The sequence below is a fragment of the Ambystoma mexicanum genome (genome assembly GCF_040938575.1).
Source record: "Ambystoma mexicanum isolate Mex_15411 chromosome 12 unlocalized genomic scaffold, UKY_AmexF1_1 Mex_chr12_unloc.2, whole genome shotgun sequence".
Classification (NCBI taxonomy): domain Eukaryota; kingdom Metazoa; phylum Chordata; class Amphibia; order Caudata; family Ambystomatidae; genus Ambystoma; species Ambystoma mexicanum.
In genome coordinates this window covers 7,018,773-7,034,529 of record NW_027182323.1, presented here as the reverse complement: position 1 = coordinate 7,034,529, position 15,757 = coordinate 7,018,773, and the positions used below count along the sequence as shown (strand labels likewise).

General features: G+C 46.4%; 3 non-coding genes across 3 annotated transcripts; all 3 read right to left on the bottom strand.

Annotated features, from left to right (window-relative positions):
* Positions 1-666: 666 nt before the first annotated feature.
* Positions 667-739, bottom strand: TRNAV-AAC (transfer RNA valine (anticodon AAC)). Its single transcript has one exon. It is a non-coding gene; the product is annotated as a tRNA-Val (tRNA).
* Positions 740-7,868: 7,129 nt separating this feature from the next.
* Positions 7,869-7,941, bottom strand: TRNAV-AAC (transfer RNA valine (anticodon AAC)). The gene has a single exon. It is a non-coding gene; the product is annotated as a tRNA-Val (tRNA).
* Positions 7,942-15,069: 7,128 nt separating this feature from the next.
* Positions 15,070-15,142, bottom strand: TRNAV-AAC (transfer RNA valine (anticodon AAC)). Its single transcript has one exon. It is a non-coding gene; the product is annotated as a tRNA-Val (tRNA).
* Between the last annotated feature and the right edge of the window lie 615 nt (positions 15,143-15,757).

Below are 15,757 nucleotides of genomic sequence, written 5' to 3'. Positions count from 1 at the left end.
GTCACCAGTGTGATCCCTCTAGAAGAAGTACGCTATGCCTATTTAAGCTTCACAAAGGTGGTTTAAAAAAGGCCACCCCAGTGTGGGTCACATTGGTGCAGGCCTGTTTTGTAATTTTGTGTTTATTTTTTTTTGGTCAATTCACATAATTATCTATGGACTGTAACTTTACTGTTTCTACCCCTTTTAGATAGGTGGCACACCACCGCTATCTATGGACATGAGCCTTTATTAGGGATCGTGTAGTTCTTCCAGGGGTATATATAGGTCGTGAACATGATGCAGCAACTCTATATAGCAATCTACGTTTAAGGGTAGCCCAAACTCTGATATCTGGATCCTCCCAATCTATCTATGAGTGCAGCCACTCTGGTACTTAATGCATATTTCCAGTTTTGATTTGATCATCCCTTTTGCTGTATATTGTATAGGCGTTCATAAAACTGTCCCATACTTTGGTCTATAAAGTCTGGTACACCCCTAATTTCTATATGTGGCAGTGCAGAGTATGCACATGGCTAGTCAGAATGTGAGATTCCTTGCACAGCACTAACCATATGTTGCCGCTACCGACTTTTTTAGCATGTCATCCACAAATGTTTGCACGTATGTGCAGTTTTTAATTAACAGAGTTCTAATTCGGTATGTGCCAGGAAAAAAAAAAAGTGTTTCCGCCCGGTCTCGAACCGGGGACCTTTCGCGTGTTAGGCGAACGTGATAACCACTACACTACGGAAACTGCCATGTTAGCACTAAACAGTTTGACTTACTCTTCACACTCCTCCTTCTATGATGTATGTTTTGGCCTGTTTTCAGCATTCAAAGCCTCCTTGTATTTGAGTTTCTCTTACTGTTGTTGGATAATTGTGTTGTAGCTTCACCAAAATCCTACCCCCATCAGGATAGTTTCTAAGAAGTTTGTGAAATATGGTGCCAAAGGAAAACTGTTACATGCACCCCTGCCCCAAATGTGTGCACGGCTCCCTTCCATGCCCCAAACTTCTCCCTATGCATAACCACCACATGGCACCACCCAATATCAATGGCCCCTCTTGCTTCAGGCACAAACATGACAGCATGTGCAGCTTCCATATCCACAGGCCCAAAGACGTAGGGTTTGCAAAATCCCCACCCAGATAAATACCTTGTCCCAGCCAGATCTGCGTTTACCCACCATACCCTGCAGTATATTATTAACCTGACCCATACATCTCAACCTCTTCGAGTTGCCCTGGCAAATTAAATCAGATTTAGCCAGAGAGAGTCCACTGAAATCAATGGGCTGGTGGGCGGGCTAGCCATATTTATGAACTGACTCCATAGTAAGTGACACCCCACGAAATGTGTTAATTGAGTGGTAGGCCTCACTTTTCTGTTAGGAATGGATGATGGCCCTCACGTTGATAGTTGGGTTCCCGGGGCACGGAGCGGGATAGGGTGGGGGGCGGCGGGAAAAGGGGAAGTGACAAGGCTAAGCACGGGCAAGGCAGTTGCAGGTAGGAGGTGTATGAATAACAACATGTTGCGTGTGACACCTGCCTCCTGTGTCTTTGTACTGCCCAGTGCTGGCCCTGGGGTAGAAGGTCCCTCACCCCGGGTCCACCCAGTGGCAACGAAGGAGAGACATCCTATGCGTGGGAGGCTACAGCGCCGGGAAGGCGAAGCGCATGGCAACGGAGGCCCAGGAGAGGGAGAACTACTGGTGGCCGTGGCAGTGAGGGCGTTGCCCTGCCTATGTATCGGAAGATGCAGGAGGCTGGATTGTGCCCGGGGGTCCGCAGCAGTGATTGCCAGTAGCAGTGGTGAGTGAGGGAAGGGAGCAGGGAACCAACGGTGCTTGTGCCTCGCTGCAGCTGTTAGAAGAAGCCCCTCCCTCCCACATCTCATAACCCCACGGTGCTGGTACCTCACATAGGTTCCAAGGGTGAAAGTGAGTGTGAGTTCTGTCCCGTCATCCGAGAAGCGGAGACCGACCGGAACCTTCTGTAGTGAATCGCTACTTCTGATATCTTATTCAAGAAGCCATGCCCAAGGGCATCGACCCCGCTACCCTCGCACAGGAAACAAGAGATGGATCCAGCATGCCTCATCGTCAGTGAAGGACTCAGATCAGGGCGGTGGAGATGGGCCAAAGAAAGAGGTCGCCTTGAATCGGAAGACGTCCATAGAGAAATAGACAGGCTTTTACTGGTGAAGGAGGAACTGGCCTTGTCTGAGGACAACCTACTACTAAAAGGACACAATATGGTGATCCCAGCTTCACTCCGAAGGAAAGTAGTGGAACTAGCACATGAGGGGCACCGAGGAATAGTGTCTACGAAACACATGTTGAGACAGAAGGTCTGGTTCCCCCAACTAGATGCGCTTTTGGGGGAGGTCTTGAAAGAGTGACCGACCTGTTGCCTCATTACACCCAACAGACATCCAGAGCGTTATCGGATGTCTGCGTTACCAGAGGGGGTGTGGGAAGCAGTGGCGGCTGACTTCTTTGGTCTCATCGAAGGGAGAAAATACATCCTAGCCATAATGGACAAGTACCCCAGCTATTTAGAGGCGCAGAGAGTCTCCACGGCAGCTCACTATGTCATCCGAGTCCTGGACCACATTTTCACAGCATATGGCATTTCCCAAAAAGTGAAGACAGATAATGTATCTCCATACGCTGGCCAAGACTTTGAGCGCTTCAGTGAATACATGGGGTTTCATCACCAGAAGATCATGCTGTTATGGCCTCAAGCAAACGGCATGATTGAGCGTTTCATGGCAAACCTCAAACAAGTGCTACAGGTGGCCCAGTAAACAGGACAACCCTACGAGCATGTCTTCCATCAACTGCTCAGGGACTATTGGAGCACTGCACACAGCTCCACAGGAAAAGCCCAGCAGAGGTCCTGTTTGGGAGAAATGTTCGGTCCCGGCTGCCACAGCATGGCCCCCAAGACACCATGCGACCTGAGGATAGTGAAATGAGAGATCACGACCAGAACGCCAAGCAGAGAATAAAGGACTATGCAGACATTCGCAGGAAAGCCAAGGACTGCATGCTAGAAGTTGAAGAGGTAGTGACGATGAAGCAGCCACAAACCCACAAACACATGGCAATGTTCAAGGATGATCTCCTAGTGATTACTGCATGAAAGGGTTCAATGGTTACGGCCCAGGGCGACCGTGGGTCCACCACCTGCAACTCCTCACATTTCAAACGGTTTCCACTAGCCACCCCACGGCGGGCAAGGGGAAGAGGGGACATGTCTGATGAACACCATGAGGACGATTCATATCATGGAGACCGAGAAGACTCTGACACCTCTGGTGTGGAATACACTGGGGAGCCGGCAGGAAGAATGGTGCGAGAGACAGAGAACTCGAGACCCCAGAGAGCAAGAAACAAACTGCAATGTCTCATTGAAGAAATGGTCTGAGGCGCACCATCCCAGGCACATGTTGCACCCCCTTTGGGGTAATTGTTTAATTTGCGGGGATGTCCCATTGACAGTTGGGTTCTGGGGCATGGGGCGGGGGTAACAGGGGAACTGATGAAGGCTAAGCATGGGCAAGGCAGTGGCATGTAGGAGGTGTATGAATAAAGATGTGTTGCGTTTGACACCTGCCTCCCGTGTCTTTGTACTGTGCAGTGCCGGCACCAGGGCAGGAGGTCCCTCACCCCGGGCCCAACACAATGGCCTGCATGTGATGATGCCATGAGCGAGGCAATGGACAAGTCAGCCTGCGCTGCACGACACACACCTGATCAACATTATGTATGGAAAATGGTGCAGACCATAACAACGTGTAAGAACGGGTTATTTTGTATAGTGCAGAATTATGTATTGTCAGCTGGAAAATGTCCCGACAGTTTTCAGATATAAGCCAGCCACATGGTGGTTGGTATATGTGAATTTAGTATGTAATACGTTTTCAGGAACTGCTAAGAACCAGCCTAAATACCAATACCAGTAATTGTCACATAGAACAGACTTCAGACACTTACGTGGGCAACTACCACCAAGTAGGTAAGATACCACCTGTCCAGTGACAGATGCACCCTGGTGGATCCACCCTGGTTCACAAGGCATCCTAGTTCGAGAGAAGTGTGAGAGAATTCCTAGACTTCACTGTGAATGATCCTATGGTTAAGAGACCATAGTAACTACATTGAAAAATGTAATCTCCATAAAAGAAGCACTTGACTTCTGAAGTGAATTCATTTTCATAATCAATGACTCAGGCCATGTTCTTTCACTTTAAGTATCCTGGTTCTTCCCTTATCTGCTCAAGGCTCACCCCCTTCACTCACCTGGTCTCTATCTCTTTCCCCTCCACCTGTCTTTCTAGTCTCTACTCATTGGCTCTCATTTCCTCACTACCGTAAATGCCTCTTTTTTGCAACTTTTCCAATACACCTCTAGCAACTCTGTCCTTGTCTCACCTCTAGCCCTTCCAATCTGCTGATTATCCCCTATTCCGCCCTATTGCATCTTTCCCTTTGAATTATCCCATTCACTCTCACCTTCATGGCTGTCCTACTCTCACTTTTATCTATCTCTATCTATGGTTCCACGCCACTCATAGCTCAGGGTCTTTCTCCCACTGCAACCTCAATCCTTGTTTTGTTATCAACTTTATCTTTACCAATTCCACTCTGGCACCAATGCCAGACTCGCGTCTATATCCTTTCATCTAAATAAGTTTCCCCATGTTAATTTTCATCAATAAAATTACATTGTGGCCTTTCATCGTTTTGTTAATATATAGGGGGTGTCACCCCATAGTCCACAATACCCCCAGCCCTATGCTGCCTTTCTTAATACATATGCATGCCTTGTCATCACCACCATGCAATGCTGTCAAAGTCAATTTCCACAAGGTAATTTATTTTGATGAAAGATGGCATATGTCAGACTATCACCTAGATTCCTCCCAGTATCACACCTCCAACTCTCCTTGTTTCTTCCCTTCTTCTATCCTCTCATTCTCTCATGATATTCTCTTATTATCCCTATAATCTCCATCAGTTTGGTTTCCTCTCAACTACATCAAGTCTTCTTCCTCTTTTTCCTTCTACTATTTTGCTCTCATCTGTCAACCCAGCTCTCTCAGAGTCCTGGTGGCCTCTGGGCTCTGTGGGTTTTCCGGCGTGTGCCTCTCTGCTCCAGGAGCCGCCGCCATAGGTTGTTACCGTGGCAAGACCCAGTGGTCGGGTCTCTCCTCCGTTCTGTTCTGCCCTCAGAAACACCACTCAGTTCCTCGGGTGTCCTGGCTGGTGTATGCTGATCTCCCCAGTAGTTGGGGGACTGGTTGCTCCGCCTTCGCCTCCCGGGAGTGACGGGCTGCGATCCTCCATGCCACACAGAGGAGGAGCCGTTATGCCCGGGGCTCCCCCGGTGTGGTGAGCCGATCCGCAGCCTCCCTGCTGGCTCCCTCGATGTCCGGGAGTCGGGTAAGGCTCTTGCCAATTCCGCTTTGATGTTGCCCGCAAGGCAGTCTAGGCCATCTGGGGTGCTAGGTGCAGCTGAAGTCCCTGTCACAGGATCAGAGGCGCCTCTCCCTGCACTCCGCGCTACTGCGCACACAAAGGTGTCCTCTGTCGTTCTCAGCCCAGTTTAGGTTTAGGAACCTCAAGTCTCGCCAACAGGTGCCCAGTGTCTCAAATTTTCATAATCTGCACTTTGAGGTTGGCTTCAGAGTTGATGTGCGGCCGGATCTTGTACGGATGTTTCGGCTCGCGGCCATGTTGATTGGGCTCTTTAGTACCACCTCCAGGGTGTATTTTATTAAAATTTGAAATTAACAAAGATCACTTCGCAGTGTGTGCTGAAAACTGTACTCTATAAATTAATTGGGTAATCCTTGTTGTCCAGCTGACCACGACTTCTTAAGGAAGAGGGGTGTCTTTGTTTTTTAATCAGTCCAACCTTTTTATCCAGCTTCCCCAAAACAGGTATTTCTGCAAGGGGAGTCTGAAATCCAAAATTCCCCAAAGCATTCTAAGTTTTCTGTCTGACTTCCCAACATAGACCAAAGCGGGGGGAGTGGTGGGGGGGTCTGAAAAATTAACCGATAAATCACCCTGTGTTTATTTTAAACCATAAGTGTGTGCGAAATCATCATTACCAATCTTGAAATCCTACTTCTATCCTTTTAAGCCTGCAGGAAAATCAAAATCCCACAAAAGTGCCTCCATTATTAATCAATATAATTATTTTGTGAAGTTAAATTTACAGAAAGTGAATAATTGCGATTGTGTCTTTTTAACTCACTTTTGTGATATATTTATGCTGAGAAAAGTTGAGCCACGGATAAAGTGGTTTTTAACATTTTCGTGCTCATTTCTATTACTTTTAATTTAAATAAATACCAATATATTTCCCCTACACTGGCCTGGTTCTTGGCTCATTGTCAGCTCATGGTAGAGGGATCCAAGGGGCATGATATGTGTCTGAGATAGGGCAAAAAAAAAAAGAATCTGTTAAATAGTTTGTTGCATAACCACGTGAGTGGGGAGAGAAGGAACTCCCCGTTTTGAGGGTGGCTTATTGACACTGTTACAACCCTCAGGAAGAGTATGTTATCAAACAAATTTGGACTTTGGAAAATCGGTCTGAGATTAGGCGCAGAGCCTCTAGGCATCAAGAATTGGGACTCAATCTGAAAGGCATTTGAATTTTCTCAAATAGGACTATTACAGGAATTATGCAAGGTAGAAGAAGTACCTATGAAGTGATTAGAAATAAGCATCTCAAGAACCATTGGGAATTTGTATAGTGAAGACGTTCTAACGCCCTGGTGAAGACCAGTGAGTAAGAGGTTGAAACACTCATTGACGATATTTTCAGGCTGAATGGACATTAAAGAATATCTATATGCATGACATAAAACTATTGTTGTTCGAATTCAACTTTTTTTAGTGTTATAATTGTTCATGTAAAATAGATGAATAGGTACATGGCGCATATGCCAGATACTGTGAACTTTAGTATTATGTCAGAAGAAGCTTCAAAACTGCTAAATAATCTTAAACTGATCGCTACAAATGGATGCAAGTTGTCCCGACCCCTTACAGCTACCATATTCCGAAGGAACAGATAAATACAATTTTAAGGGAGCATTGGTAAAGTTCATAAAAATGTCCCTCTATTTGGACTAACAGTATACCACAAAAGAAAGGGACAAGACTTGATATGATTTATCAAGTGCAACAAGTCACCAGTGTGATCCCTCTAGAAGAAGTACGCTATGCCTATTTAAGCTTCACAAAGGTGGTTTAAAAAAGGCCACCCCAGTGTGGGTCACATTGGTGCAGGCCTGTTTTGTAATTTTGTGTTTATTTTTTTTTGGTCAATTCACATAATTATCTATGGACTGTAACTTTACTGTTTCTACCCCTTTTAGATAGGTGGCACACCACCGCTATCTATGGACATGAGCCTTTATTAGGGATCGTGTAGTTCTTCCAGGGGTATATATAGGTCGTGAACATGATGCAGCAACTCTATATAGCAATCTACGTTTAAGGGTAGCCCAAACTCTGATATCTGGATCCTCCCAATCTATCTATGAGTGCAGCCACTCTGGTACTTAATGCATATTTCCAGTTTTGATTTGATCATCCCTTTTGCTGTATATTGTATAGGCGTTCATAAAACTGTCCCATACTTTGGTCTATAAAGTCTGGTACACCCCTAATTTCTATATGTGGCAGTGCAGAGTATGCACATGGCTAGTCAGAATGTGAGATTCCTTGCACAGCACTAAGCATATGTTGCCGCTACCGACTTTTTTAGCATGTCATCCACAAATGTTTGCACGTATGTGCAGTTTTTAATTAACAGAGTTCTAATTCGGTATGTGCCAGGAAAAAAAAAAAGTGTTTCCGCCCGGTCTCGAACCGGGGACCTTTCGCGTGTTAGGCGAACGTGATAACCACTACACTACGGAAACTGCCATGTTAGCACTGAACAGTTTGACTTACTCTTCACACTCCTCCTTCTGTGATGTATGTTTTGGCCTGTCTTCAGCACTCAAAGCCTCCTTGTATTTCAGTTTCTCTTACTGTTGTTGGATAATTGTGTTGTAGCTTCACCAAAATCCTACCCCCATCAGGATAGTTTCTAAGAAGTTTGTGAAATATGGTGCCAAAGGAAAACTGTTACATGCACCCCTGCCCCAAATGTGTGCACGGCTCCCTTCCATGCCCCAAACTTCTCCCTATGCATAACCACCACATGGCACCACCCAATATCAATGGCCCCTCTTGCTTCAGGCACAAACATGACAGCATGTGTAGCTTCCATATCCACAGGCCCAAAGACGTAGGGTTTGCAAAATCCCCACCCAGATAAATACCTTGTCCCAGCCAGATCTGCGTTTACCCACCATACCCTGCAGTATATTATTAACCTGACCCATACATCTCAACCTCTTCGAGTTGCCCTGGCAAATTAAATCAGATTTAGCCAGAGAGAGTCCACTGAAATCAATGGGCTGGTGGGCGGGCTAGCCATATTTATGAACTGACTCCATAGTAAGTGACACCCCACGAAATGTGTTAATTGAGTGGTAGGCCTCACTTTTCTGTTAGGAATGGATGATGGCCCTCACGTTGATAGTTAGGTTCCCGGGGCACGGAGCGGGATAGGGTGGGGGGCGGCGGGAAAAGGGGAAGTGACAAGGCTAAGCACGGGCAAGGCAGTTGCAGGTAGGAGGTGTATGAATAACAACATGTTGCGTGTGACACCTGCCTCCTGTGTCTTTGTACTGCCCAGTGCTGGCCCTGGGGTAGAAGGTCCCTCACCCCGGGTCCACCCAGTGGCAACGAAGGAGAGACATCCTATGCGTGGGAGGCTACAGCGCCGGGAAGGCGAAGCGCATGGCAACGGAGGCCCAGGAGAGGGAGAACTACTGGTGGCCGTGGCAGTGAGGGCGTTGCCCTGCCTATGTATCGGAAGATGCAGGAGGCTGGATTGTGCCCGGGGGTCCGCAGCAGTGATTGCCAGTAGCAGTGGTGAGTGAGGGAAGGGAGCAGGGAACCAACGGTGCTTGTGCCTCGCTGCAGCTGTTAGAAGAAGCCCCTCCCTCCCACATCTCATAACCCCACGGTGCTGGTACCTCACATAGGTTCCAAGGGTGAAAGTGAGTGTGAGTTCTGTCCCGTCATCCGAGAAGCGGAGACCGACCGGAACCTTCTGTAGTGAATCGCTACTTCTGATATCTTATTCAAGAAGCCATGCCCAAGGGCATCGACCCCGCTACCCTCGCACAGGAAACAAGAGATGGATCCAGCATGCCTCATCGTCAGTGAAGGACTCAGATCAGGGCGGTGGAGATGGGCCAAAGAAAGAGGTCGCCTTGAATCGGAAGACGTCCATAGAGAAATAGACAGGCTTTTACTGGTGAAGGAGGAACTGGCCTTGTCTGAGGACAACCTACTACTAAAAGGACACAATATGGTGATCCCAGCTTCACTCCGAAGGAAAGTAGTGGAACTAGCACATGAGGGGCACCGAGGAATAGTGTCTACGAAACACATGTTGAGACAGAAGGTCTGGTTCCCCCAACTAGATGCGCTTTTGGGGGAGGTCTTGAAAGAGTGACCGACCTGTTGCCTCATTACACCCAACAGACATCCAGAGCGTTATCGGATGTCTGCGTTACCAGAGGGGGTGTGGGAAGCAGTGGCGGCTGACTTCTTTGGTCTCATCGAAGGGAGAAAATACATCCTAGCCATAATGGACAAGTACCCCAGCTATTTAGAGGCGCAGAGAGTCTCCACGGCAGCTCACTATGTCATCCGAGTCCTGGACCACATTTTCACAGCATATGGCATTTCCCAAAAAGTGAAGACAGATAATGTATCTCCATACGCTGGCCAAGACTTTGAGCGCTTCAGTGAATACATGGGGTTTCATCACCAGAAGATCATGCTGTTATGGCCTCAAGCAAACGGCATGATTGAGCGTTTCATGGCAAACCTCAAACAAGTGCTACAGGTGGCCCAGTAAACAGGACAACCCTACGAGCATGTCTTCCATCAACTGCTCAGGGACTATTGGAGCACTGCACACAGCTCCACAGGAAAAGCCCAGCAGAGGTCCTGTTTGGGAGAAATGTTCGGTCCCGGCTGCCACAGCATGGCCCCCAAGACACCATGCGACCTGAGGATAGTGAAATGAGAGATCACGACCAGAACGCCAAGCAGAGAATAAAGGACTATGCAGACATTCGCAGGAAAGCCAAGGACTGCATGCTAGAAGTTGAAGAGGTAGTGACGATGAAGCAGCCACAAACCCACAAACACATGGCAATGTTCAAGGATGATCTCCTAGTGATTACTGCATGAAAGGGTTCAATGGTTACGGCCCAGGGCGACCGTGGGTCCACCACCTGCAACTCCTCACATTTCAAACGGTTTCCACTAGCCACCCCACGGCGGGCAAGGGGAAGAGGGGACATGTCTGATGAACACCATGAGGACGATTCATATCATGGAGACCGAGAAGACTCTGACACCTCTGGTGTGGAATACACTGGGGAGCCGGCAGGAAGAATGGTGCGAGAGACAGAGAACTCGAGACCCCAGAGAGCAAGAAACAAACTGCAATGTCTCATTGAAGAAATGGTCTGAGGCGCACCATCCCAGGCACATGTTGCACCCCCTTTGGGGTAATTGTTTAATTTGCGGGGATGTCCCATTGACAGTTGGGTTCTGGGGCATGGGGCGGGGGTAACAGGGGAACTGATGAAGGCTAAGCATGGGCAAGGCAGTGGCATGTAGGAGGTGTATGAATAAAGATGTGTTGCGTTTGACACCTGCCTCCCGTGTCTTTGTACTGTGCAGTGCCGGCACCAGGGCAGGAGGTCCCTCACCCCGGGCCCAACACAATGGCCTGCATGTGATGATGCCATGAGCGAGGCAATGGACAAGTCAGCCTGCGCTGCACGACACACACCTGATCAACATTATGTATGGAAAATGGTGCAGACCATAACAACGTGTAAGAACGGGTTATTTTGTATAGTGCAGAATTATGTATTGTCAGCTGGAAAATGTCCCGACAGTTTTCAGATATAAGCCAGCCACATGGTGGTTGGTATATGTGAATTTAGTATGTAATACGTTTTCAGGAACTGCTAAGAACCAGCCTAAATACCAATACCAGTAATTGTCACATAGAACAGACTTCAGACACTTACGTGGGCAACTACCACCAAGTAGGTAAGATACCACCTGTCCAGTGACAGATGCACCCTGGTGGATCCACCCTGGTTCACAAGGCATCCTAGTTCGAGAGAAGTGTGAGAGAATTCCTAGACTTCACTGTGAATGATCCTATGGTTAAGAGACCATAGTAACTACATTGAAAAATGTAATCTCCATAAAAGAAGCACTTGACTTCTGAAGTGAATTCATTTTCATAATCAATGACTCAGGCCATGTTCTTTCACTTTAAGTATCCTGGTTCTTCCCTTATCTGCTCAAGGCTCACCCCCTTCACTCACCTGGTCTCTATCTCTTTCCCCTCCACCTGTCTTTCTAGTCTCTACTCATTGGCTCTCATTTCCTCACTACCGTAAATGCCTCTTTTTTGCAACTTTTCCAATACACCTCTAGCAACTCTGTCCTTGTCTCACCTCTAGCCCTTCCAATCTGCTGATTATCCCCTATTCCGCCCTATTGCATCTTTCCCTTTGAATTATCCCATTCACTCTCACCTTCATGGCTGTCCTACTCTCACTTTTATCTATCTCTATCTATGGTTCCACGCCACTCATAGCTCAGGGTCTTTCTCCCACTGCAACCTCAATCCTTGTTTTGTTATCAACTTTATCTTTACCAATTCCACTCTGGCACCAATGCCAGACTCGCGTCTATATCCTTTCATCTAAATAAGTTTCCCCATGTTAATTTTCATCAATAAAATTACATTGTGGCCTTTCATCGTTTTGTTAATATATAGGGGGTGTCACCCCATAGTCCACAATACCCCCAGCCCTATGCTGCCTTTCTTAATACATATGCATGCCTTGTCATCACCACCATGCAATGCTGTCAAAGTCAATTTCCACAAGGTAATTTATTTTGATGAAAGATGGCATATGTCAGACTATCACCTACATTCCTCCCAGTATCACACCTCCAACTCTCCTTGTTTCTTCCCTTCTTCTATCCTCTCATTCTCTCATGATATTCTCTTATTATCCCTATAATCTCCATCAGTTTGGTTTCCTCTCAACTACATCAAGTCTTCTTCCTCTTTTTCCTTCTACTATTTTGCTCTCATCTGTCAACCCAGCTCTCTCAGAGTCCTGGTGGCCTCTGGGCTCTGTGGGTTTTCCGGCGTGTGCCTCTCTGCTCCAGGAGCCGCCGCCATAGGTTGTTACCGTGGCAAGACCCAGTGGTCGGGTCTCTCCTCCGTTCTGTTCTGCCCTCAGAAACACCACTCAGTTCCTCGGGTGTCCTGGCTGGTGTATGCTGATCTCCCCAGTAGTTGGGGGACTGGTTGCTCCGCCTTCGCCTCCCGGGAGTGACGGGCTGCGATCCTCCATGCCACACAGAGGAGGAGCCGTTATGCCCGGGGCTCCCCCGGTGTGGTGAGCCGATCCGCAGCCTCCCTGCTGGCTCCCTCGATGTCCGGGAGTCGGGTAAGGCTCTTGCCAATTCCGCTTTGATGTTGCCCGCAAGGCAGTCTAGGCCATCTGGGGTGCTAGGTGCAGCTGAAGTCCCTGTCACAGGATCAGAGGCGCCTCTCCCTGCACTCCGCGCTACTGCGCACACAAAGGTGTCCTCTGTCGTTCTCAGCCCAGTTTAGGTTTAGGAACCTCAAGTCTCGCCAACAGGTGCCCAGTGTCTCAAATTTTCATAATCTGCACTTTGAGGTTGGCTTCAGAGTTGATGTGCGGCCGGATCTTGTACGGATGTTTCGGCTCGCGGCCATGTTGATTGGGCTCTTTAGTACCACCTCCAGGGTGTATTTTATTAAAATTTGAAATTAACAAAGATCACTTCGCAGTGTGTGCTGAAAACTGTACTCTATAAATTAATTGGGTAATCCTTGTTGTCCAGCTGACCACGACTTCTTAAGGAAGAGGGGTGTCTTTGTTTTTTAATCAGTCCAACCTTTTTATCCAGCTTCCCCAAAACAGGTATTTCTGCAAGGGGAGTCTGAAATCCAAAATTCCCCAAAGCATTCTAAGTTTTCTGTCTGACTTCCCAACATAGACCAAAGCGGGGGGAGTGGTGGGGGGGTCTGAAAAATTAACCGATAAATCACCCTGTGTTTATTTTAAACCATAAGTGTGTGCGAAATCATCATTACCAATCTTGAAATCCTACTTCTATCCTTTTAAGCCTGCAGGAAAATCAAAATCGCACAAAAGTGCCTCCATTATTAATCAATATAATTATTTTGTGAAGTTAAATTTACAGAAAGTGAATAATTGCGATTGTGTCTTTTTAACTCACTTTTGTGATATATTTATGCTGAGAAAAGTTGAGCCACGGATAAAGTGGTTTTTAACATTTTCGTGCTTATTTCTATTACTTTTAATTTAAATAAATACCAATATATTTCCCCTACACTGGCCTGGTTCTTGGCTCATTGTCAGCTCATGGTAGAGGGATCCAAGGGGCATGATATGTGTCTGAGATAGGGCAAAAAAAAAAAGAATCTGTTAAATAGTTTGTTGCATAACCACGTGAGTGGGGAGAGAAGGAACTCCCCGTTTTGAGGGTGGCTTATCGACACTGTTACAACCCTCAGGAAGAGTATGTTATCAAACAAATTTGGACTTTGGAAAATCGGTCTGAGATTAGGCGCAGAGCCTCTAGGCATCAAGAATTGGGACTCAATCTGAAAGGCATTTGAATTTTCTCAAATAGGACTATTACAGGAATTATGCAAGGTAGAAGAAGTACCTATGAAGTGATTAGAAATAAGCATCTCAAGAACCATTGGGAATTTGTATAGTGAAGATGTTCTAACGCCCTGGTGAAGACCAGTGAGTAAGAGGTTGAAACACTCATTGACGATATTTTCAGGCTGAATGGACATTAAAGAATATCTATATGCATGACATAAAACTATTGTTGTTCGAATTCAACTTTTTTTAGTGTTATAATTGTTCATGTAAAATAGATGAATAGGTACATGGTGCATATGCCAGATACTGTGAACTTTAGTATTATGTCAGAAGAAGCTTCAAAACTGCTAAATAATCTTAAACTGATCGCTACAAATGGATGCAAGTTGTCCCGACCCCTTACAGCTACCATATTCCGAAGGAACAGATAAATACAATTTTAAGGGAGCATTGGTAAAGTTCATAAAAATGTCCCTCTATTTGGACTAACAGTATACCACAAAAGAAAGGGACAAGACTTGATATGATTTATCAAGTGCAACAAGTCACCAGTGTGATCCCTCTAGAAGAAGTACGCTATGCCTATTTAAGCTTCACAAAGGTGGTTTAAAAAAGGCCACCCCAGTGTGGGTCACATTGGTGCAGGCCTGTTTTGTAATTTTGTGTTTATTTTTTTTTGGTTAATTCACATAATTATCTATGGACTGTAACTTTACTGTTTCTACCCCTTTTAGATAAGTGGCACACCACCGCTATCTATGGACATGAGCCTTTATTAGGGATCGTGTAGTTCTTCCAGGGGTATATACAGGTCGTGAACATGATGCAGCAACTCTATATAGCAATCTACGTTTAAGGGTAGCCCAAACTCTGATATCTGGATCCTCCCAATCTATCTATGAGTGCAGCCACTCTGGTACTTAATGCATATTTCCAGTTTTGATTTGATCATCCCTTTTGCTGTATATTGTATAGGCGTTCATAAAACTGTCCCATACTTTGGTCTATAAAGTCTGGTACACCCCTAATTTCTATATGTGGCAGTGCAGAGTATGCACATGGCTAGTCAGAATGTGAGATTCCTTGCACAGCACTAACCATATGTTGCCGCTACCGACTTTTTTAGCATGTCATCCACAAATGTTTGCACGTATGTGCAGTTTTTAATTAACAGAGTTCTAATTCGGTATGTGCCAGGAAAAAAAAAAGTGTTTCCGCCCGGTCTCGAACCGGGGACCTTTCGCGTGTTAGGCGAACGTGATAACCACTACACTACGGAAACTGCCGTGTTAGCACTGAACAGTTTGACTTACTCTTCACACTCCTCCTTCTGTGATGTATGTTTTGGCCTGTTTTCAGCACTCAAGCCTCCTTGTATTTCAGTTTCTCTTACTGTTGTTGGATAATTGTGTTGTAGCTTCACCAAAATCCTACCCCCATCAGGATAGTTTCTAAGAAGTTTGTGAAATATGGTGCCAAAGGAAAACTGTTACATGCACCCCTGCCCCAAATGTGTGCACGGCTCCCTTCCATGCCCCAAACTTCTCCCTATGCATAACCACCACATGGCACCACCCAATATCAATGGCCCCTCTTGCTTCAGGCACAAACATGACAGCATGTGTAGCTTCCATATCCACAGGCCCAAAGACGTAGGGTTTGCAAATTCCCCACCCAGATAAATACCTTGTCCCAGCCAGATCTGCGTTTACCCACCATACCCTGCAGTATATTATTAACCTGACCCATACATCTCAACCTCTTCGAGTTGCCCTGGCAAATTAAATCAGATTTAGCCAGAGAGAGTCCACTGAAATCAATGGGCTGGTGGGCGGGCTAGCCATATTTATGAACTGACTCCATAGTAAGTGACACCCCACGAAATGTGTTAATTGAG